The 24,960-nt window shown below is 44.8% G+C and overlaps 1 long non-coding RNA gene across 1 annotated transcript in view; it reads left to right on the forward strand.

Moving 5' to 3' along the window:
* The first annotated feature begins 2,280 nt into the window (after positions 1-2,280).
* LOC142660951 (uncharacterized) overlaps positions 2,281-24,960 on the forward strand; it is a 33,643-nt gene continuing 10,963 nt past the window's right edge. Inside the window, exons 1-2 of the long non-coding RNA XR_012850591.1 lie at positions 2,281-2,423; positions 4,150-4,477. This is a non-coding gene — a long non-coding RNA (uncharacterized LOC142660951). The remainder of the gene's footprint in view (positions 2,424-4,149; positions 4,478-24,960) is intronic.

Here is a 24,960-nt window from a genome sequence, read left to right on the forward strand (position 1 = left end):
TCCAGTTGCAGCAGTAACTTTACAGGTCCTGCGAGGAAGGTTTAAGGAATCCCTTCTCTCTGTCCCTTTAAAACACTGAAATGGCTACCGAGGATAATGACTACTCCCAAATTATTACTAATACCCGAAATAGCATTTACAATATCCTCGGATTATTGCTTGAAATAATCAAATCCCCTTCCAAGCTGCGTCTTCATTTTACGTGATCTCAACTTGAGTGATATGTTTGCTTTTTCTCAGTTTTAATTTACATTTGTTAATGCCTCTTTTCCTCTATTTAAAGGTACAGTTCTTTCCCAAATAGGAGTTTTGTCTTTAGAGAATCGATAAGTTTAAGTAGGACGGTACAGGACTCCTGTGCAGTGTAGAGAATACAGTAAAGTCATAACTGCCGCATCTTGTATACTGGGATCTATAATCTTTGGGCAGAGGGTCTATATACTAGGGGGAGGTGAACCCCAAATCATCTCAAATTAGGAGTATTTGCCTGCCTTGGATTGGAGGTGCTGGCTGTAACCCTGATCTCTTCCAGATATATAGATTGCAATTCATTGTATAGAGGGAGGGGTATGTCCTACAATTAAAGCGGGTTAGGGTCAACATTATAATTATGGGAATTGACATTGCTAATAATCTGTATTGTATAAGGAGGAAGGGGCGCCGGGCTCAGTCTTAATACTGGAAATAGGAGTTTATATATATATATATATATATATATATATATATATATATATATATATATATATTTGGGAATATCTGCTGTCAGACTGCTGCTCCTCCACATTTACTGATCACCCCCTTACATCTGTCAGTTTATTGATTGATTCCTAATATGTCAATGTAGCAGAGTTAACCGTGTATTTCCTCATTAAGATGGCAGGGGAGACACTATTAAGCTCCCGACGCTTTTCTGAGCTCTATCCTCGTGCTACTGATTGACTTGCTGAAGCCACAGACTCATTTTTCATTTCCCCCCAGTGTGGTCTTTTATCATCAGGTTACTCAATCGTGTTCTTGACCCTCCACTCATGGCAAAGCGCAACAGAAGCAGCCCCCTCCTCTCCCCATCTCTGCTCCGTGCGCGCCGAGTAGATGAATGAAGCCGGGCTGGAGGAAGCTCTATGATTTCCAGGCTCGGGGGGGGGGGGGGGGGGGCTGAGGGACTTAAACGTTGTGCTAAACTTTTACTTGGCATGGAGGGGGCTCAGCACACAAATGGTTACTGCTTTATTAAGCCCCCACCACCAACCCCAGGAAAGTTAGAAAAGTCACTATGGTTTGTAGGAACCTGTGACAACCTCTGTGCGTAGGGGAGGGGGTAGGGAGGACATATGGTGGGTGTAACTTTGGAGGGTGTCCTGGGGTGTAGAGGTTTGTTGTGCAAACTTTTGCAGAAGCCAGGGGGTTTAGTAGAAGTATTGAGTCGGTCTTGGAGACGGCACTGACGGTAATGGTCTTGAAGAAGAATTATTGTGTTGGAGATGGTGGTCTTGGAGATGTTTTGAATGGAGGGTGGTCTTGGAGAAGTGTTTGGTTAGGGGTGGAAATCATGGAGAAGTCTTGTGTTAGGTTGAGGGTGGTCTTGGAGAAAAGTTGGGGTGGTCTTGGAGAAAAGTTGGGGGGGTCTCGGCGAAGTATTGGGCGGTTGGTGGTCTTGGAGAAGAAGTGTTGGGGGTACATACATGTAGTTGGGGAGGGGGCTCAGCACGGGCAGTTATCACTCAGAGGTCGCCGTAGGTGTAGCTCTGAGATTAGGAGGTCACTGTGGTCTCTTCGCTGCTGCCGGTGAATGCGCCCTCCGCAAATGCTTTTTGGGGTAAGGGCTTCCCGGCTACGTATTGACATACAGCAAGCCCAGACCGCAAAAAGATTCGAGAAGGACCTGATCCAGCTCCGCTTCCAGCAGCTCCGGTCCTCCGAGCCCCCTGCAACCCCTGCCTCTCCTTCATCCACCCCTTCCCTATCAATCCTTCCTCCGCCTTCGCTAGGATCCAGGCGCGCCGGGCACTTCAGCACCACAGTCCGCGGACAGCTCCCCGCTCGCCCCTCTGTACAGAGCGGAGGAGAAGGAGCAGGAGCCGGGAGGAGCTGCCAGCGCTGAGCAGAGGCGCTGCGTAAAGAGGGAACTCTCCCCCTGAGCGCTAAATAAATACACAGCAGCCGGCCTGCCCATTGGCTGCCACTAAAATCATCATCCACCAATGGAGAGCAGCCTCACATCCCATTTTCTCTTCGAAAGGAGTAGAGAGAAAACATTTCCATTTTCTAATTATTCCACAAATCCTCCACAGGAGAAGCGATAGTGAAAGGGAGGGTGGAGTGCCCCTTTATACTGCCAGGAGGAGGAGAAAGAAGAAGAAGAGCACCCCCTTTATAGACCCAGAGAAGAAGCAAGAACATCTTTTTATAGATCCAGAGGAAGAGTAAGTGCACCCCTTTAAAGCTTTAAGAGCAGATGCACCCCTATATACACCCAGAGGAACACCACCCCTCTATATACCCATAGGAACAGCACCCCTGTATATACCCAGAATAGCACCCCTTTATACACCCAGTAGAAGCAGCTGCACCCATTTTTAGACCCAATATAAGAGCTTACCTGTGTAGACTCAGAGGTGAAGAGCGCCCCCTTTATACACCCTAAATAATACGAAGACCAACCTTTTCTAGATAAGGAGTAAGAGCGCCCCTTTATAAAAAGGGTTGTCCGAAGGGTCTTATAGCATTCTTCTCTGGAGTGTATGTTTGATATTCCCTTAAGTGTCTATCCTTAACTCTTTCTATTCCTCACATAAGGACATCATTACTTAACTGTTGCCCTTATTAAGTCTAACACGTGTATACATCAACTGCATGGAATCCCCAGAGGGAAAAACAACAACAGCAACTGTCCCCCACCCCATCCTCACAAAGATATCCTTAACCCTTTCTGTACATTCACCATCACTTATGAGCAATTATCTGTAACATCAATGAGGCTGCATCTGCTCCTATTATCATTGCAACATTGTATCCCTTTCATAAATAAATTTTAAAAAAATAAAATAAAAAAAAAAAAAAAAAAAAAATATATATATATATATATATATATATATATATATATATATATATATATATATATATATATATATATATATATATATATATATATGATCCATTAATGCTATTAAAATAGTACCTATAGATACAACACAGAGAACAACTCTCCCCAGGGTCATCATGGCGTTCAGCAGCACTTACTTGACAGGTGTAGGGCTCCTCCTCACATCTGGACTTCTCCTTTCTTTAGATGCCATGAACAATCCACAATCCCTCTTGTCCCAGCCAGGTGTGTATATAAGTTACTGTACTGAGTGGGAGGGTCACGATCTTCTAGATTCCTTAACCCCTCCTCTGCCCTGCTTGGAGGAAGGGACCACCTTGGATCTTGTCTTATTGGATCTCTTGTATTATATCCCAGTGCTGTGCCCCCCTCCTTGGATCATATCTTATTGGGTGCTGTTGTGTGATACCTTTGACTGAGACCCCCCCCCCCACCCCCTCCAACTTCCATCTCTCATTGGATATCGAGTAAGTCACGATTCTAGCTCACTCTAGGTGAACTGTGACTGGAGCAGTGACGCAAGCAGCTGGCATTACTCACTTATACAGTCACGACTTGGAAATCCGTGCTGTTTTCACCAACATTACTGCTGCCACCATTCAATTATTTAATAGGATCCCGGGCAGGAGAACTCGTGTGTGTCTGTGCTGCTGTCTCATTGAGAATAGCTGTGGTTAACCCCTTAAAGGCAGGAAGAAATCAAGGGGGGGGGGATCTGTGCTTCAAATCATTGGGTTAACCTTCCTGGTGCCAAGGAGCAAGTTGCAGCTCCGCTAGATGATGTGGTTATTGATGTAAAGTCAACCTCAGTGTATATATGTGTAGGTGCTCTGTGCATTCATTTATATAAATGTGTAAATACACCCTATAAAGAACACCCCCTCCCAAGATATCCCTCTCCCCCTGTTTGGGGCTGCAGTCATTCACTACACGTGCTGTTGCCGCCGCTTCTGCTGTTGCTGACTGTGATCCGTTTGTAAATACGACCACGCAGCCTGGAATCTCAGCAATGTTCAGAATGACATCAGTGGGTGTTTTTCTTGCAGAAAATTCCTCTCCACCATGCGTTCCGCTCCCTGTCTGCAGCGCTGCCAGCTCCTCTCACCTCTGTCTCCATCCTGACAACAGGATCATCTAGGAACCCGGTGTTCTTAAAGGTTCTGTCTGCTGTCCTTAACCCTTTCCAACCAGCAGACACGAAGGATGGACAGAAAAATCTATGTGTCTGAAGCTATAGTAAAGCATTGCAATGGCATCCAGGGGGGATCCTGCAGCTGGAGAGAAGCCGCAGCGCTGAGAGGGTTAATGACGCCAGCTGCTGCTTCATCTGATTACTGATTTCTGGCAATAGAAGCCGCAGGAGCTCGAATGGAGGTTTGTACAATTCTGATTTTCTCTTATTGCAATTGCCTTTGAGTTCCAGGGGGATGTTATTGTATTTGGGGGATCCTTACAAGTCTAAACAACTGGATTTCTACAAACTAACACCCAATATCTAACACTACAGTAAGTCTGCAAGAGTAAGGAACTACTCCTAAGACCAAGAGCAGGTAAGTAGGGGAAAATATATACACACACACACACACAATATACATAGACATACATACATACACACACACATATATATATATATATATATATATATATATACACACACACGCTCAGCATCTTCGAGGACCAGAGTCTTAAATAGAGAAGAAAAGAGGTGGGAGGAGGAGAGGATCTAAATAAAGCAACCTCCAGCATCAGGCATAAGTCATTCAAATACAAGGCGGGAAGATAAAGCTGGTGGAAGAGGTAGAGGATGATGAGTAGCCTTCATCTGGATCACTGCTCCCTATGCTTCTTATCTCCAGTCTTCCCTTCGTCTTGCAGTTTCTTGGATGGTATAAGCAGGGAGCTCTATAGACTGACGCCTTCAGCACCGCTCAGCTGGACAGCTCCCGGATCAATGCGCTCAGCAACAGCGCACTGGAGAGCTCTCGGCGCAGCGCAGCGCTCCGCGTCTTCATGTACCAGCAGCTTCCGATGCAGCCAGCACCGCGAAATTCCTTAGAAACAGGAACATTAGGAGACTCCACAGCGCCGACAGCAAGTGGAGATGGAGGAAAATCTGCAGCCTCTATCGATTCAGAGATTTAATGCTGGGAGATCCCCATTCTCCTCCTAGAATCCCCCCTCACTCTTATGTACACATGCATCCAATACCCAACCCCTGACTATATAGCACAAAACCAACAACAACAACATAATCATCATCATCATCAATGCAAAAATCAGAAAATGCAACATATTCATAGTAAAGCTCTAGATAGACAGAACATATATATACGTCAAGGTGTCTACAGCAAAGCATTTACATTACTTACCGTGTCTGGGAATCCTGTGTATACAGAGAGAAAGAGACTGACAGTGTGTGAGAGAGACAGAGAGAGAAAGGGAGCGAGAGAGGGAAAAAAGAGGGAAAATCCGACAATTAATATCAAGGCTAAAAATAAATCTAAAATGTAAAATAAAGGCAGCGCTGATGTAAGGGCTCTGGTGCCTGCGCCGGCTTTTTATACCAGTGAAACCCTCAGTCTATTTCTGGCGCACAATCAAAACCCTGATGCTATTTTTAGCCTAAAAAAAAAAAAAAATCCACACACACAAACACAGCACCCACTCACATAGACGGAGGTGCCATCTCATTGGAGCCCACATCCATCTACGATCTATGATCCCCCCTTCTATGCAGTTGATACATTGTTGCAATATTATATTTGATTTAACCCCATCGATGAGTGGCGGTGGCTCTGCCCTGTTCCTACCTCTGCTGTCTCTATAGCCTCCTCCTGTTCTGCCCTTTGCAGGCAGCAGTATTCTTGGGTGTTTTTTTTAATCTAGAATTGTTTATTTAGCGGGTATTATTAACCCTTTCCCAGGACCGTGCAGTGTATAGAGGACCTGGCAGCCTCTGTCCTGAGATCCCCTCTCTCGGCAATGTGTGTGTGAATGTATTTTCCCTCCCCAGTATTTATATTTGGAGCTGAGAGGTTCTATAAATGGATCTTGGTTTCTGGTGGGTGAGTTGTGGTATTTTGGGAGGGGATGTCCCAGTAATCCACTACACAAGGGATACAGGGTGTGATGGTGGGAGGGTGGGGGGAAATGAACCAGTGCACATTGCAGGCTGCCTGCATCCAACCTGCTTCCCCCTCTGGAAGCTGCGTCAGTTCCAACTATTTACGTCACATTCAGAGTCCCCTCTTCAGAGGATCAGGCTGCAAGGGAGAGGGATGAAGCGGAGCTCAAAATGGCTCTGGATGGAGAGAATCCCTATGCATAGGGATCCAGTGTTTGTGGATGGATAGAATGTCGTGCTATATAGGGGAGGGGGGAATATAAGGAGCATCTGCAATGTCTGAGCCAAGATCTGCGCTTCATCCATTAGATTTGTAAGGAAAACAGCCTGGTCTCCCGGGGTGACGCAAATAACAGAGACTGTGGCGCTGCCTCCTGCGCCCACGCACTGCGCTCAGACTCCCACGCAATCAGCACAGATTCCCAGACTGTGAACATGGCATCTCCCTTCTCCTTCCCAAACACAAACAAACATTCTGTGCTCCAAGATCAGACATACGCAATGACTACACACCAGGCAATGTCAGAGGCAGCTGCTGGGTAATGGATGTGGGGGCACTCAGGGCTGTGTCTATAATGGGGGGCACACAGGCAGCAAAAGCAGTGACTCAATGTTAGGGAGAATAAGCAGGAGATTATAATGCAGGAAAGCGCCCCGTTATAAAGGGTGGATTCACACACAGCGGTTTGTTTTATTTAAAACGCCACGTGCTTTGTGGCGTTTTTCTTTAGCAAAAAACTCTGCGGCCAGATGTTAGCTAGAAATCAATAGGGAAATACTACAAAAGTGCGGTCTTTTAGGTGCCTTTTTTTTTCCTTTTGTTATTAGGTCAGTGGTGTTTTTTTTTTTTTTAGATCGCAGTAAGGTCTTATTCACACAAGCGTATTTCACCTCCGTGTTACACGCGTTAAAACAACGGACGTCACACGGACCTATGCAATTCAATGGGGCCATTCAGACATTGTGTTTTTCACGCAGCGTGTGTCCGCTGCGTGAAACTCACTGCATGTCCTATACTTGTGCGTTTTTTGCGCCTCACGCACCCATTGAAGTCAATGGGCGCGTGAAAATCAAGGACAGAACACGGACGCACATCCGTGTGCTGTCCGTGATTCACACAACAGTTGCTAAAGAAATGATGAAAAAAAGTAAAACACCTCCTTCAGTTTATTTGCTGACGTAAAAAACGCGCAAGATACGGATGACATACGCACGTAAAAAATGCAGATGCGCACCGTACATGGATGTCACACGGAACTGCAACGCAGGAAAAGCGCTGTTTTTTACCCGGGCAAAACGGACACGTTCGTGTGAATAAGGCCTAAGGCGGTTGGTTTGATGTTTTTTTCAGCCAGTGAGAGGCATTTTTGTCCCATACACCTCCCTTTTTTTTCTTGTGTTTTTTTATGCCGTTTCTTGAGCCGTTTTTATGAATAACTCATGATTGGCAAAGTGAGAAAGCCGCATAAAAACACAGATACTAATACACACTATTTTCAAGAAAAAAAAGCCACGAATAATACTTGTTGATTTTTACATAATTAGGCACCATGCACACGACTGTAGATTTTATCCCTAATTACGGACCCATTCATTTCTATGGCCGATGGACAACTTCTTGTAGATTTACGGAAAGGTGTCCGGGCCGTAGAAAGTTTCCGTAAAAAAAAAAGGATATGTCCTATGTTGTTATTTTATGAACGGTGTGCCAATACTTTATAATGGGAGCACGGTCCGCAAATGTGGGTGACTGTCCGTGGCCGTGTGCAAAATTCTGCAAAAAAACTGAATGTCAAAGAAGCCTAATGAGGATCAGTGACCTCTCCTGACATGTAAATACTTGTATTCCCCCATGAAATAACAATTCTGGAACATATTTTCTTAGAACTCTGCATTGAGCCATTCCTCTGTTATTCCTCCTAAAAAAATATATGAATAAATTAACTGGGTGTAACCATTCTGCTTGTCAAAAAGGCGTGTCCCTACATAGTCTCACTATGTCAGCATTGATTGGACAGTGTCAGTGTAGGGACACACCCCCAACTGATAACACCCAGCTGTCAATTTATACATTCATTTTTAGGAGGAATAACAGAGGAACAGCACAACTTTAGGTTCAACCACTGAACCTAAAATTAAACATAGGAACTGCTAATATCAGTCACACCTATGGATTTCATTGTTCCTGGAGGTTCCCAGCACTGAGGATATGGAAGATAATCTAGTGATCATGGGATGGCAGAGATTGTTCAGGACTTCTTCAGTCATCCCATTAAAGAACCCTACAGTCAGCCTCTCCCCAGCCTGAAATGACTAATAACAGGGAGCAATAGATTATATTACTTATATTTGCTGTGAATACAGACTTTAGGTTTTATGGGATTATTCGGGACTACAACATTGATGGCACATCCTTAAGATCAGGTCAATGATCGTCAGGGTTCCTGGAGGTCAGATCCCCACCAATCAAACATAGATGCCTAAGGATAAGCCATCAATGTCATAGTCCCGGAGACCCCCTTTAAGGCGACCGTTGATTACATGAGCAGTCAAATCTTTTTTTAAAGTTTTTTTTCCGGTCACGTACAATTGATTAGCTATCCTCAGGATAGGCTATCAATATCTGATCGGTGGGGGTCCGACTCTCGGCACCCCCTGCTGATAAGCTGTTTGGGGCCACAGAGCTCCATTCATTGTTTACACAGCTTCATACTGCACAACTCCGTCACAGTCATAGCGGCCGTGCTCAGTATTAGACCGTCAATTTTACGTCACCCCCTTTAACAACTACTGACCAAGAGAAGCTTTAAAGCATGTCCAATATATATATACTAACCAATGCGACAGGTTTTCATCAGTCAGAATGGATGTTTTGGCTAATGACTGATTGAACCGTTACACCTATTACCAATTTTCGTTTTAGCGTCTCTTTAAAGCCTTATTCACACGAACGTGTGCGTTTTGCACGCGCAAAAAATGCTGCGTTTTTTGCGCGTTGCAGTTCCGTGTGTCATATGTGTTTGCTGCGTGATTTTCACGCATATGCCAGCCTTATGACACGCGGTTTTGATGTTTAGAAAAAGAAATGAAGGAAGTGCTTTTATTTTTTCCTTAATTTCTTTATCTACTGTATCGCGCATCACACGGAAGTGCGTCCATGTGCCGTGCGCGGTTTTCACGCACCCATTGACTTCAATGGGTGCGTGATACGCGAAAAACGCCCAAGTATAGGACATGTCGTGAGTTTCACGCAGCGGACACACGCTGCGTGAAAATCACGGACTGTCTGAACGGCCCCATTGACTAACATAGGTCTGTGCGATCACGGACGTTAAACACGTTCGTGTGAATAAGACCTCAGGCTATGATTTGATTCATGTGGCTGTATGATGACATCACAACAATCCATTTGCTGAGCACATGATGTCATTGTCATGTAGTTGCTGCCTGTTTACTATGCAAGAACAATATTGCACTTTGTATATGACCAGTAGATTATTTTTCAGACACATTTTGTACATGCAACCATTTATTTTCAGACGGGTGCCCAGTTAAGAGTGGACCAAGATGGTTGATGGTAGAAACCAATAATGATAATAATATAAACTGTGCAATGGTGTAAGGTGCTGAGGTTGCAGTTGCACCCAGGCCCTAATGCATGGGGGCCCCAAAAGATCATCTGCCATATAAGAGGACTATAAATGGCAAGCAAGAATTGCGTGTGGAAGGGGGGGGGGGATTACAAACTTTATGTTGGGACTCAGAAGCTTCAAGTTAAACCTCTGCAGCCTTAGATTATATTCTACAATATGGGATCATATCCATAGACTGTGCGGTCATTGCATGTTATAGTGCAGAGAAGTCTAATGCCATGTCTAGTTACAGCCTAGTATTGCGCTGCCGAACTATACGTGGGGTAGTCTGTGTTTTGTCATTTTAAACATTCTTCTAATAGGCATTTATTAAAATTTGTATTTAGCTTTAGCGCTGCAGCTTCTATGTATCGACTATACATAGAAGCTGCTTACATCGTAGTAAACCGGATACACCGGTCAACTCAGATCGTGTTAGGCCTTATTTACTAGAGTATAGTTCACGTCCGTGATACGCGCATGAAAATCACGCTCGTCGCACGGTCCTATGTTAGGCAAAGGGGCTGTTCAGACAGTCTTTGATTTTCACGCAGCGGGTGTCGGCTGCGTAAAACTCACAGCATGTCCTATATTTGAGTTTTTTTCGCACATCACGCACCCATTGAAGTCAATGGGTGCGTGAAAATCACACGCGGCACACGGACGCACTTCCGTGTGCTGCGCGTGATTCGCGCAACACTTGTTGAAGAGATGAAGGCAAAAATAAAACCACCTCCTTCATTTCTGTTTCTAAACATAAAAACAGAGTATCATAACGAAGCCATATGCGTGAAAATCACGCAGCCACGCACCAAACACTTATAACACACGGAACTGCAAGGCGCAAAAACGCTGCGTTTTTTGCGTGCGCAAAACGCACACGGTTGTGTGAATTTTGCCTTAGAGGGACACAGGAGCCGCTATCAGGCTTGGCGTTATGCAGCTTCTATGTATAGTGGATACATAGGAGCTGCAGAGCAAAAACAAAACAACATTTTAATTAGTGTAAATGTATTAGAAATGTTTTTTAAATGACAAACTTATACAATACATTTTAAAAAAAAGCTGCTTCAAATGTTTTACATAGACCTTAAAAATTTTTGGGGGAGGATCAACAGTCTACACAGGTAGAGCAACTGAATGGGACTGAGCTGCACAGTCACCTGTATGAACCCCCTGGTACGGGTTACGGACCCCCACCGATCAAACATTGATGACCCATCTCATGTCCCGGAGAACCCTTTAAGGCCTTATTCACACAAACGTGTTATACGTCCGTGCGACGGCCGTCAAAACAACGGCTGTCACACGACCTATGTAATTCAATGTGGCCGTTCACGCGGCCATTGTTTCAACGGACCGTGTTAAGGGTCCGTGAGAAAATAGGACATGTCCAATTTTTTCGCGCTTCACGCTTCACGCATCCCTCCTCTAGGCTATGGGGGATGCGTGATATCGCGTCCCGCAGCGATGAGCACGGATGCACCTCGGACGTGTAAAGCTGCCATTTTTCACGTCCGAGATGAGCAGCACCCATGTGAATAAGGCCTATGGCGAGTTGCGGTAAAATCGCAGCATGAATACGACTCTACATTGTTATGCAACTTTCTCACCAATAGGTAAACATTGAGGTGGCATATGAGTTGTCAAAATGCCATTTTACTGGAACTAGTCGGCGACCAAAAGTCACTATGGAGGCCTAGGCTACGAGAGAAGGTGAGGTTTTCTCTCTTACTTCCTCCCCACCTTAGCGGAAGCAATCATCTGAGAAATGATGGAAATAAATAAATGTAACGATTCCTTTTTTATATATAATTGTCCAATTCTATAAGGAATATTTATTGCTGACCCAACTCTTGGTATTGGCGGTCCTCCACTAGAACGGTTTTGCTTTGTTAATGGCCCCACCTACTGGCCCTCTGTAGAACAGCACTGGGTTAATATCCAACCTCGAGGGACATCACAGTGAATCTGTCTTACCTGGATGAAAGTTTCAACAGACTAAGCTATAAACCTATGGAAAGAGAAAGCAGAACGGTGATTGATGGCGCTGCTTGCCGAGAGGTTCTTGGGCAGCTGAGACGCTCCTATGTCGTTAGGAATTATCCATTTGCCCTATTTGCAAGGCCTATTGATAGTCTCTGGTCTTACCAATAATGAGTAACGAAGAAAAACAGCAATACTCCTAGCGAAGAGCGTGACAACAGCTTGGAGAAAATGTAATGTAAGAGAATTGCATGAATAGTCATTCCTTGGAATAATGTTATCAGAACTGAATATATCCACGAGCAGGAGAAGTCAGACCACAAAACCTAAAAAATATCACAGCTGAGAGTTTGTTTCAATTGTATCCAGTCTAGACCATCCTCTGTGAGCTAAAAAGTCTAGACTCCAATCTGATACATTTTACCTGCACTGATACAGTGTAACAAACTATTCGGAGAGGAGAGAGTTTTGTGCTGCTGATGTGTTTAGCTCACAGAGGATTGTCTGTACTGATAGACTGGATACAATTATAGCAAACTCTCAGCTCTAAGAAGTATTAGGCTGGATTCACACGAGCATCTTCGGTTCGTAATGGACGGAACGTATTTCGGCCGCAAGTCCCGGACCGAACACACTGCAGGGAGCCGGGCTCCTAGCATCATAGTTATGTACGATGCTAGGAGTCCCTGCCTCTCTGCAGGACAACTGTCCCGTACTGTAATCATGTTTTCAGTACGGGACAGTAGTTCCACGGAGAGGCAGGGACTCCTAGCGTCGTACATAACTATGATGCTAGGAGCCCGGCTCCCTGCAGTGTGTTCGGTCCGGGACTTGCGGCCGAAATATGTTCCGTCCATTACGGACGTAATGTGCTCGTGTGAATCCAGCCTTAGGTCTGTACAGGTTTTTTGCCTCTGGGTGTAAAGAAGAATTTTCCTATTTACTGACAGCAAACAGAGATCTTGAAAATGATGAGTAATTGAAACACAAAGTATATTAGACAGTTGCAGAACTTTTAATTACACGTGATTCAGCTTTATTTACAATTAATTATAGATCTCTGAGTCCTCGAGACTCCCTTATGAATAACTTCTGCAGTCACTGTGCTTGCTGGGCAGCCCCTGATTTGGACTTGGTGGCTGTCTAGTGACAGGTGCTGCCACCAGGGGGTGACACTTCACAATGCCTTAGTTACAAGGTTCGGATAGCGCTAGGTAATGGTGTGGGTGCATGAGTAGGGGCCCAACCCGATCCAGTAGAGAAAAGAAGTACTATGCACACCAATATGGAGTTATTTATCCAAGCAAATAATTTATTTATTTGTAGCCAGTGACAGTGCAGTGCGCCTCACACAGCGGCTACCCGCCAATGTTACAGCGCCAGCCACCCAGGACCAGCATTGACTAAAGTGCCTGAGGAAGGTCAAGGTTTTGACCGAAACGTCGCACTGTCACTGGCTACAAATAAATAAATTATTTGCTTGGATAAATAACTCCATATGGGTGTGTAAATACTTCTTTTCTCTACTTCACAATACCTGCACTCTTGCGGCGCCAGTCAGTGTAGAGAAGATGAGCTGATAACACAGATTACTAACTCGGGGGTGGGGAGATGGCCACCGCTTCTCAGCTCTGTAGCATGGATCTTAGGAGGAGTGCATTTTTTTTTTATATAAATGGTTCACTTGGTCAGAGGGAGGAAGGGCAGACATTGCGTCAATGTTAAAGAGTCTCATTTCTAGGTCGAAAATTGTCATGATAAAATCCTTAATGATAAAATTCTGTTTACCTGCAGCCACCACTAGGGGGTGCTCACTGCATATGAAGATAATACTGAGCTTCCCCTAGTGGTGGATGCAGGTAGACAGAATTTTATCATTAACCTCTACGTCTATGCAGCTGATTTGGAGCTCTGACCACTATAAGGGCATGACCACACGTGGCGGATTTCCTCCGCAACTGTCCGCATCAATGCCGCACAGAATCTGCGTTGCAGATTCTGCTGCGGATCTGCACAAAATGTGCAGTAAATTGATGCGGACTAGCTGCTGCGGACTGCGGTAAAAGTACTTCCCTTCTCCCTATCAGTGCAGGATAGAGAGAAGGGACAGCACTTTCCCTAGTGAAAGTAAACGAATTTCATACTTACCGGCCGTTGTCTTGGTGACGCGTCCCTCTTTCGGCATCCAGCCCGACCTCCCTGGATGACGCGCCAGTCCATGTGACCGCTGCAGCCTGTGCTTGGCTGCAGCCTGTGCTTGGCCTGTGATTGGCTGCAGCCGTCACTTAGACTGAAACGTCATCCTGGGAGGCTGGACTGGAGACAGAAGCAGGGAGTTCTCGGTAAGTATGAACTTCTATTTTTTTACAGGTTGCTGTATATTGTGATCGGTAGTCACTGTCCAGGGTGCAGAAACAGTTACTGCCGATCGCTTAACTCTTTCAGCACCCTGGACAGTGACTATTTACAGACGTCTCCTAGCAACGCTCCCGTCATTACGGGAGCCCCATTGACTTCCTCAGTCTGGCTGTAGACCTAGAAATACATAGGTCCAGCCAGAATGAAGAAATGTCATGGCAAAAAAGCAAGACGCATCCGCAGCACATATAACATGTGCATGACAGCTGCGGACTTCATTGCGGAACTTAGAATCTCCATTGAAGTCAATGGAGAAATTCTGCCATGAGTCCGCAACCAGTCCGCCACTGGTCCGCAACAGACAGAGCATGCTGCGGACACCAAATTCCGCTCCGCAGCCTATGCTCCGCAGCAGAATGTTACGCATCGTCTAAACGAACACTTCTAAATAAAAGTGGAAGTCAATGCAGAAACGGCTCCGCTGCGGATTAACGCTGCGGAGTGTCCGCAGCGGAATTTAAGTGAAATTCCGCCACGTGTGAACCCAGCCTAAAGATATAGGAAGAAATTGACATTTACTCTGTGTGATATTGAGTTTTCCTACAGATGGGTCAGATAGATCATATATTCGATGAGAGGTGGATTATAACAGAACGGGATATCACATGTGTCACATGACTCATTATATTTCATCGTGAGAACAGTGGAGATACCTGCATAGAAGTGGTAAAGACATCGGATGTGTGAACACGGCCTTAGGAATAATGTTCTTCGTGACTGGATATTAGAAGTCAACTTGGAGCTCCACAAACTTCAGACCGTCAGCTTCGAGATTTAGACGACCACGAGGCGCTTCTACAGGCCGGACATTTTATAGTAGGGCGGATTCACAGGCGGCAGATTTTGTTGCAAAAATTTCCGCGACTGAAAATCAGTTCCATTTACCTGCAGAAACAACCTCATCAGATGAATGGAAGTCATTTTCAGGCACAGAAATTTCGCTGACAAAATCTTCCGCGTGTGAATTCGCCCTTATTCTCATTAGGTCTCCTTATGGATAATGGTAAAGGATCATTGCGTGTGTCACATGACTCATTACTAACGTTAATCCATCGCAGACTGTACGACTTTATGACAAGACAGAACACACGCAGGGACAAAACTTATGGACAAGGAATCGAGTGGCCACTACGAATAGAAAAAGATCGTGTAATAAGTCTAAGATCAGGCCGGGCACGTGAATCGGTATATTAGGGAATTGCTTTATTAGCTATTTCCCAATACATATTTCCATTACTCAAATTTCTACCTTTACAAGGGGGAGTCATTTGGGTAATAGAGGTCGGTGGGTGCAATAAAATCATTTATTCAGTAAATGGTGAAGGCAATGGGGGGGGGGGGGGTCTTCCAATGTGCAGCCATCACAACAGCCCCCTCCATACACAGAATACAGGCTGCTACAAATAGCGCCTGTATTCTGCTTACTATAGGCTTTATACACATGGCAGAGCTGGGTGCACAGAGGCTGTACAGCGGCACACAGAGTCCGTATCAGGGAGCTGTAGTGCGCCGCTGTAGGGTTCCTCTCTACGACACCCTAATCCAGAGATATTCTCAGCTAGAAGCATGGAGGAATTTGTATGAACCAGGAAAAATCTGGATGTCTGTATGAAATCAAGGACATATCTAGAGGTGCAGTATGATCCCATGGAGCGGTAATAGACTGGTGTGCATGAGGCCTTACTCAAATCTCTCACACTGGAGGAAGTCTTTAGTAGGCAATTGCTTATAATGTTATTCCTTGACATAAGATTTAGCTTCTTTGCAGTCAATTCCCATCCCCCTTCCCAGTATGTGTTTGTTTGCTTATATATATATATTGCACTCAAATGGATAAGACACACGTCCTACGTCTATGATTGACAGCTAGTGCCCCAGACCCGGAGATCAGCGCCTTGGGACCAAGTTTTAAATTAAATATTGCCAATAAAGAATTCAACATGAGCTCTGTTATTAAACCCAGATTTATATACAACAGGGTCCCTTTAAAAATACTTGTCCTATATGTGTAAGAGGCTAGAAATATGTCATTTTCATGCATTATTCCATCCATTGCAGCTCCATACTGCTCCTCCTATGTATGTGTAGCTCACTGGACCCTTCTGTCAGGTCTCAGGACATCTATTACATGATTCATGTCTCACATATAGTTTTGCAGAAAGTCTCTGCATTGAACACTTGACGTCTACTCCTCAGTTGTTTTTTTTAGAGACACAGACGCCATCTAGTGGCCGCATGCTGTAACTGCAGCTAACAAGGAGATTGCAGCCATGTTTGTCTGTCTAGCTCCTACCCCTTTAAAGAGAAAATTCACAGAACACCTGTTGATAAATCACGCCTGTATTTGCATTGAGCTTCCTAAAACGGAATGTTACATTTTCTCTGACTATTTCTGTTTGTAAATGAATGGGATTTAGGATGCAACAAGAAGCTTACATAAGATCTGGGGGATCAGGCCAGGAGCATTTATTAAGAGTAGGGCAAAGATAAAGAGGTGCCCTGCTGGGGTTCACTTGTAGAGTCAGCCCAGTCCTAGGAGTGTGGGACCTGAGGATCTGGAGGAGGGGGAGATGAATGGGTGCAATGACATTATAAGCAGGGGGGCTCTGGAGAGATAGTGAGGGTGAGGGTGGTCTGTAAAAAGTGAAGCAGCTGGAAGCTGGCACGACCATGAGAGAGGGGCAGGAATCCAGCTCTGCGCCCTACACATGCCAGGCAATGGTAAGACAAGCACTGCATGCAATGGGAAGTGCTGGCCACAAGTTTGCAGGACAAGACAGGACACAAGACGAGACCCTCCTGCAGCCTCCTTACCTTGCTGCACTTTGTGCCAGTCCGTCCTTGTAGCGTCGGCGCCCTGAGATTTGTGGTGGTGGCAGCAGGGTGGGCTGTGGAGAGCAGGGTGGGCTGTGGAGAGGGGCTTTAACAGGCAGGAAGGCGGGGTTAGGGGACTTCTGTGCACACGGGAGTGGAGGGAGAATCACAGGGATAAAAGTAAAGATTGCACTGAACCTGATAATAAGGGGGCTGGCAGAGTCTGAGGGCTGCTAGACTGGCAGCATGGGAGGGGGTGATGGGGTAAACATAGAAGAAAAGGTGGAGTTGTAATAATGAGTGTGTGTGTATATATACACACACACATACACACATACACACATACACACATACACATACACACATACATACATACATACACACACACGTGTCTTCACTAGAGACGCATCAGATTCACAAGTCAGTGACAGCGCCCCCTAGGAGAGTATTATCAGAGAGCTATTTATAGTACCGTCCAGCACCTTATGACACCCACGTAAATGGGAGTTGTGCTCTGGAGTCATCTATAGCTACGAGAGAGAGGAAGAGAGAGAGTAAATCTGGCGCTTGTGCAACTATCAGTCCCAACCATAATAGCATGCTGGGAGTTGTAGTTGCAGAGTAATTGAAGACCCCAAATCCCGTAGCACCTATGTAATTAGCCTGAACCAGTGGGAGGTCATAGCGCCCCCTGTCTATGGGCAGTCGCTCCTGCAGTTCCCATTATACGTTGTGTGACAGTAGAGGTCTCCTCCATCGCCTGCTGTCTCTCTGTCGTGTATAGACTCTCCTATAGCTCAGTCTGTCTCTGCTCTCCATTACCTCCCTGTCACATTGTGCGCTCAGTCTGCTCTCTTGACTGTCTCTTCTTGCTGGGCTCACTCCTCTCTTCCTGAGCGGTCTCTCTATAGTGATTGCTATGTCTCCTGTGTGTTTGCTGCATTATTCTTGCTGTGCCCGTCTATTGCACCTTTGCAGCAGTCTCTGGCTGTCTCTCCCCTGGCTCGGGCTGTCTCTCCTCCACCAGTGTGCTATTGACCTGCATTGACGTCATTGCGTCATTAGGTCTCCCTTAGAAACACTGACTTTCAAAAATAGTATCAAATTAATTCAGGAGTGAGAAGGAAGATGCGGACTGGATCGTGCTCAGGACTGGAGTGTGATCTGCTGCTCCTGCTCCTGCCCTGCCCCCAGCCTGAACACGACCCCCCCAGACCCCCCTGTGTACAGCAGCCTCCCCCCTTCTACACACTGCACCCCTCTTCCCGGCAGCCTGCACCCCCTGTTCCTCAAGGTGCACATCCCCCTCTCTCCTCCCTGCTCTCCCCTCCCTCCTCTCTCCCCATCTCCTCTCCTGTTCTATAAATAACATCTACTTGGAGCTTTTGTTGCAGTTTCTGTTTTTGGGATGGATGATACATTGTAGCAAAGCTCAGTAGATATTGATCAATTGATAGCTGGGGGCAGATTGTGCAAGATTTGTGTAGTGTATTGCACCAGACTAGTGGGTTCATCTGAGGTAAAGCCTCCTATGCATTGCCCACTGCTCATCCTAACACCTGCAGACTATTGCACCAGGCAAGTCCTGCAGACCTCCCCCCCCCCCACCCTGTATCATCATAATGTCCCCTACCTAAAAAAAAAAAAAAGAAAACCTCATGAAGTTAACAGACAAAAGTCATCATGGTTTCTATCAACTTCTTCATTCTTGTGTATCCCCCTCCCCCAGGTTCATTGACAGAAACTCAAAGCCCAAGTCATTAATAATTTGCACATTCATAAATAGGGGCTACGCTGGGTAAACAGTGGAAGGGTTTCCTTCACCCAGAGAAAATATTCAGTTAGCTGCCCTAGCTATGTAGATGGCAGAGTGGCTCATTGGCAGCCCCCCCCCCCTTCCTTGGCCCACAGGCCCCCTCTGGCTACACCCCAGGTAAAAAAAAAAAAAAAGCAGTGGCAATGAGTTGCCCCCTTCTGCAGGGCTGGAATGCGTAGATTGTGAATTATTTCTGGGAGATATAAAGTCTTAGATCTATTTATAGATGGCAGGGCGGACCCCCAGCTTTCTTTTAAATGAATCCAGGCGGGGAGGGGGCAGAGAGGAGATAAGATCGTGATATGCGGTGGTACGCGTGATCAGAAATCTCAATGCACCCAGCTCGGCACCCATGAAGTAGATTTTGGAAGGATTTGGAGTTGCCCGTATATAAAGCCATTCAGAGATGCTACACCTAATAGTTTACAATGTATTTATACTGTAGATGTAGCAGAGTTGGATTTGGCATTTAACTCTTTGGCGGCTACATTGTATGTGCATCGTGATAAGCCCCTAAATTAAGCTAATCGAGTAGATTTACCTGCAGTCCTACGTAAAACCACTGATAACACGACGTGATATGATAATGAATATGATATCATGAAGTCGGCTCTGCTACATCTGTCAATAAAATTACTGTATATTAAATAGTGACCCGAGTGTCCCATAAAAATATGATCAATAGTAACGGCACCAAGGATTTCACGCACCAGATTGGTAAACACGCGACACAACCACAAAATGTAATCATATGTCCCATAAAATGTTTAAATTATTCAATTGATCAATACCGATAATTTTTGGTTACATAGACCCAATGGTGGGGGGGGGGGGGTCAATGTAAATGTTCAAAACCAATAGTCCTGCAGCTGCTCTACACTGCAAAAAGCATCTCTCCCTCTGGAGGACCCATCATGTCCAAGTATTACATGGACGGCCCATGGATTTCAATGGCTAACTGTGTAATGCTTTATTTCCCCTGTGGTGGCGCTGCAGGGAATTGAATACTTGCTGCTGGGTTCCCCCACAGATCACAGCTGATCTCTAGCGGTCGCAGCAGCAGGACCCCCTGTGATCAATTTATATTGGGAACCTTCCAACCAAAAAGGGATTACTCAAAGTAAGCAAACGTCTTGGGATTCAAGATAAACTGAACAGTGGTGAAGACCCCAGGATCCTCATGAATCAACACGGATTTATAATAAAGGAGTGAAGTTATATAATGTGCCCAGACACCCTATAAGAAGTCCCTATAGTAGGAGCTGTCCGCGATCCTGATGTGGTTTCAGCACCATGGATAGCAGTAAATGCAGGTTCCCGGAGGGGACGGTGTTACAGACAACCCCTTGTTATATTTCCCATAAGGGCACACTCACATAATAAAGGGGATCCCTTATTTTAAGATGCACCTTGATTTCAATGGGAACTCTACCAAGCTTGCTGCCCTTTTTACATTGCCCCAATCATAATGGCGGATTCAGCTGGACTCTGGGGGGATCAACATGTGAACAAGGGCTATCCAAACCAAGGAATCCTCCTGATACATTCTACTTTTCTGAAGATCGTCTGTCCATATGTCTTATTAGACGTCATGGGGAGTAAGTGTTCCCACTCAGGACCCCCCCCCCCCCCCCCCCCCCACACACACACTATTAGCCAGAGTGGAGAGCCATTGCAAAGAGTGGATACTGTTCTGGAGGACTCATCAGAATCATGTACATGTATTTCAATGTGCGCCATATAACACAGCGTTTCCAGTACTGCGATAACCAGCGGGATTGTGCACGCGCCGGCAGCTTTCCTAGGTTTTTTGAAGCATGCCATCTTTGTAACCTCATTTTAAGCAACTTAAATAAAAATGGGGCTGAGCTGCAATACCAGACAAAGCCTGAGAAATTTAGTTAGTGCAGTTAGTTTTACTTACATCAGATAACTGTACAATGCCTGGTGTAAACACATTTCCTACAATGTAAATCACCAGTGCAAGTTCTGTGCAGACACTAAACAAGCAGGGAATGCTGGGAGATTTAATCTCTGTAGCTTGCAGCATGGTGAATGCAGCTCTGGAGTATAATACAGGATGTAACTCCGGATCAGTACAGGATAAGTAATGTAATGTATGTACACAGTGACTCCACCAGCAGAATAGTGAGTTCTGCTCTGGAGTATAATAGAGCATGTAACTCTGGATCAGTACAGGATAAGTAATGTCATGTATGTACACAGTGACTCCACCGGCAGAATAGAGAGTGCAGCTCTGGAGTATAATACAGCATGTAACTCAGGATCAGTACAGGATAAGTAATGTCATGTATGTACACAGTGACTCCACCAGCAGAATAGAGAGTGCAGCTCTGGAGTAGAATACAGCATGTAACTCGGGTTCAGTACAGGATAAGTAATGTAATGTATGTACACAGTGACTCCACCAGCAGAATAGTGAGTGCAGCTCTGGAGTATAATACAGGATATAACTCCGGATCAGTACAGGATAAGTAATGTCATGTATGTACACAGTGACTCCACCAGCAGAATAGTGAGTTCTGCTCTGGAGTATAATGGAGCATGTAACTCTGGATCAGTACAGGATAAGTAATGTCATGTATGTACATAGTGACTCCACCAGCAGTATAGTGAGTGCAGCTCTGGAGTATAATACAGGATGTAACTCCGGATCAGTACAGGATAAGTAATGTAATGTATGTACACAGTGACTCCACCAGCAGAATAGCGAGTGCAGCTCTGGAGTATAATACAGGATGTAACTCAGGAACAGTACAGGATAAGTAATATATGTACACAGTGACTCCACCAGCAGAATAGGGAGTGCAGCTCTGGAGTATAATACAGGATGTAACTCCGGATCAGTACAGGATAAGTAATGTAATGTATGTACACAGTGACTCCACCAGCAGAATAGTGAGTTCTGCTCTGGAGTATAATAGAGCATGTAACTCTGGATCAGTACAGGATAAGTAATGTCATGTATGTACACAGTGACTCCACCGGCAAAATAGAGAGTGCAGGCTGGAGTATAATACAGCATGTAACTCGGGATCAGTACAGGATAAGTAATGTAATGTATATCCACAGTGACTCCACCAGCAGAATAGTGAGTGCAGCTCTGAAGTATAATACAGGATGTAACTCCGGATCAGTACAGGATAAGAAATGTCATGTATGTACACAGTAACTCCACCAGCAGAATAGTGAGTGCAGCTCTGAAGTATAATACAGGATGTAACTCAGGATCAGTACAGGATAAGTAATGTCATGTATATACACAGTGACTCCACCAGCAGAATAGTGAGTGCAGCTCTGGAGTATAATACAGGATGTAACTCAGGATCAGTACAGGATAAGTAATGTAATGTATGTACACAGTGACTCCACCAGCAGAATAGTGAGTGCAGCTCTGGAGTATAATACAGGATGTAACTCCGGATCAGTACAGGATAAGTAATGTCATGTATGTACACAGTGACTCCACCAGCAGAATAGTGAGTTCTGCTCTGGAGTATAATGGAGCATGTAACTCTGGATCAGTACAGGATAAGTAATGTCATGTATGTACATAGTGACTCCACCAGCAGTATAGTGAGTGCAGCTCTGGAGTATAATACAGGATATAACTCAGGATTAGTACAGAATAAGTAATGTAATGTATGTACACAGTGACTCCATCAGCAGAATAGTGAGTGCAGCTCTGGAGTATAATACAGGATGTAACTCCGGATCAGTACAGGATAAGTAATGTAATGTATATCCACAGTGACTCCACCAGCAGAATAGTGAGTGCAGCTCTGAAGTATAATACAGGATGTAACTCAGGATCAGTACAGGATAAGTAATGTCATGTATATACACAGTGACTCAACTTATTATGCTAATTAATTCTATATATAAACTGCAAAACCGTGTTCCTAGGTGGACACAGGCTGTAATGTAATACTAGTATCATAGAGCCCCCCAGCGATTAGAATCATTTAGTGTCTTGTGAAATATAAGCCAATAGTGATCCAGTGCCTTTGTGATGTGGAAACTTCTGTTGTGGAACGGAGGGTGGGATATACTGTATGTCCCAGAGAGAGTGCGGAATATTAGGCTATTTCCATTATTGTCTATGGGGAGGGGAGACCCTTGTGAGTTATGATGATCACCGAAACTTTGATCGTGTTGATTTTTCATCACTATTGTGCGTCACAGTCACATTACATTTATATCTAATACTTCTCTATTGACTTTTATGGATTGCGTCATTGTGCCGCCATTTTTCTCGTCATGCCGTTGTGTAGCCCAGTTGTATGGACATAGTACTACACATATATGCCGTCGAGCTGGAAAGTTTGTAGGTTGTTACACACAAATGAGCTGTTACCACTGAATCCTACTAGCCAGGTTTTCCGCCTGCAGGTATATACAGACACCAGGTTATTTTTACGAAGGTTCAGTCACGTGAGGCTAAAAATAACCCCGAGACCCAGTCCCCATTGTCACCATTAGGACGAGACGGTGGAAAAACAAACATAGGAAAACTCCATCCCGAAACACCAAACACCCACTCAACAGCCTCATTACTAAACAAGAACAAGCAATTTCCGAAGAGTTGAAAGGAACATTGGCGCGGGGTACAGTAGATGTCTGGTCAACATCCCAACAGATGATCAACACCAACTTACGAGTAAATATTATGATCCTCGGATCGCACCCTGAATGATACGGGAGCATTGCCGCCACTTGGATATTCTAATCACAATTAATAACAGTACTGGACGCCGCAAGCTCCTCTGACACCCGCGCGGCACTGTTGATGTTTTCACCCATGATGCCGTCCTCACCGCACGATAAGAGATGGCAGCTAGAAAACAATGATTTTATTTTTTTAAATCCTCAATAACATTTATTAAAGTGAACACGTGTCAGAGCGGCATGTCAAAGTACGATGGCGAGATAAGAATGTCGGCATAACATATACAGCGGTACCCGAGCGAGAGAGAAGAACGGAGCGACGTCAACAGAGGCATCAGATATTTCACTTGTTTTCCCGTAGAGGGGTAGTCAGGGGCACCCATCAGAAAAGGTATAGATATCTAATCATTGAAAGGAAACTATAGAGAACTTGGAATCATTAAAAAATGGATTATCGAGAGGAGAGAGTAGCTGTAGAATTTAGTCTCCCGTTGCAAATCTGTGCACAGTGACTCCATCAGCAGAATAGTGAGTGCAGCTCTGGAGTATAATACAGGATGTAACTCAGGATCAGTACAGTATATGTAATGTTATGTAAGTACACAGTGACTCCATCAGCAGAATAGTGAGTGCAGCTCTGGAGTATAATACAGGATATAACTCAGAATCCGTACAGGATAAGTAATGTAATGTATGTACACAGTGACTCCACCGTCAGAATAGTGAGTGCAGCTCTGGAGTATAATACAGGATATAACTCAGGATCAGTACAGTATATGTAATGTTATGTAAGTACACAGTGACTCCATCAGCAGAATAGTGAGTGCAGCTCTGGAGTATAATACAGGATGTAACTCAGGATCAGTACAGTATATGTAATGTTATGTAAGTACACAGTGACTCCATCAGCAGAATAGTGAGTGCAGCTCTGGAGTATAATACAGGATATAACTCAGAATCCGTACAGGATAAGTAATGTAATGTATGTACACAGTGACTCCACCGTCAGAATAGTGAGTGCAGCTCTGGAGTATAATACAGGATATAACTCAGGATCAGTACAGTATATGTAATGTTATGTAAGTACACAGTGACTCCATCAGCAGAATAGTGAGTGCAGCTCTGGAGTATAATACAGGATATAACTCAGAATCCGTACAGGATAAGTAATGTAATGTATGTACACAGTGACTCCACCGTCAGAATAGTGAGTGCAGCTCTGGAGTATAATACAGGATATAACTCAGGATCAGTACAGTATATGTAATGTTATGTAAGTACACAGTGACTCCATCAGCAGAATAGTGAGTGCAGCTCTGGAGTATAATACAGGATGTAACTCAGGATCAGTACAGTATATGTAATGTTATGTAAGTAC

Source organism: Rhinoderma darwinii, chromosome 9, assembly GCF_050947455.1.
Source record: "Rhinoderma darwinii isolate aRhiDar2 chromosome 9, aRhiDar2.hap1, whole genome shotgun sequence".
Taxonomy (NCBI): domain Eukaryota; kingdom Metazoa; phylum Chordata; class Amphibia; order Anura; family Rhinodermatidae; genus Rhinoderma; species Rhinoderma darwinii.